This window comes from Lonchura striata, chromosome 4, assembly GCF_046129695.1.
Source record: "Lonchura striata isolate bLonStr1 chromosome 4, bLonStr1.mat, whole genome shotgun sequence".
Taxonomy (NCBI): domain Eukaryota; kingdom Metazoa; phylum Chordata; class Aves; order Passeriformes; family Estrildidae; genus Lonchura; species Lonchura striata.
Genome location: NC_134606.1, coordinates 51680727 through 51681614, shown reverse-complemented (window position 1 = coordinate 51681614; position 888 = coordinate 51680727).

The following is an 888-nucleotide window of genomic DNA, read 5'->3' as shown; positions in this document are numbered from 1 at the left end:
CGCTCGGGCACGGGCTATTAATACACAACCATCCCCTCCCATCGCCGCCTGCATGACTCTCCTCCCCCGGCCCGCACTCACACGGTATCTGCCTTATTCCTGATAACCAGCGAGTTTGCTGACTTGGGGATGGCAGAGCGTACTGAGTGCTGGAATTTCTTGGCTTTCGCTCAAGTGTAAAAGTGCTATTTGAATAGATACAATAAAAATAAGATAGGCGTTGAGGAGTCAGATGATGGGTGCTTTTTCTAAATGTAAAATGTGTGGAACAAGCCAAGTAATGTCTTTTTTAGATTATTTTTAACTAATGTGAAGCCCATGCTATCTGATCTTTTTATAGAGGAATGCCTCAAACAGCTGCAAACAGAGACACTCCACTCCAGCACCAGAAAACCCAGAAAAAAACACTCCAAAATGCCTCACCATCAGCACAAAAAAAAAAAAGCCATCTCCTAAGCCTTTTACATAAAGAACCAAGTGTGATTTAAGTTTGTGATTTTGGTGGGTAGGTTATTTGTTATCAGTAAAGAAGGATTTGTGCAAACTGTGTCTGTGAGTAATGCACATTTGTAGTTATGGCTGTCATGCTGCTGCTTCTCATCTACAGTGGATGTTGTGCTTTTCTGTTTGTTTTTCTTTCTCCTTTTCATTGTACTTCAGCCTTAACAAAGTCCACTTGATGTTGCTCTGCTTTGCTCTCCTCTGAGTATGGGACCAGAATGCAGCAGAGTTAGAGCAAAGGAGCAAAGTTTTCTGATGCTGTAGTGCAATGTGTGCCACACAAATCTGCTCTGAGGCTTTCTTCACTTTGTGTCAATAAACAGTTGTGTGTGTGTTCCCTGCAGCTGCGAGGAATGGTGCTAACCAAAGCACTGTGTCCTGGCATGA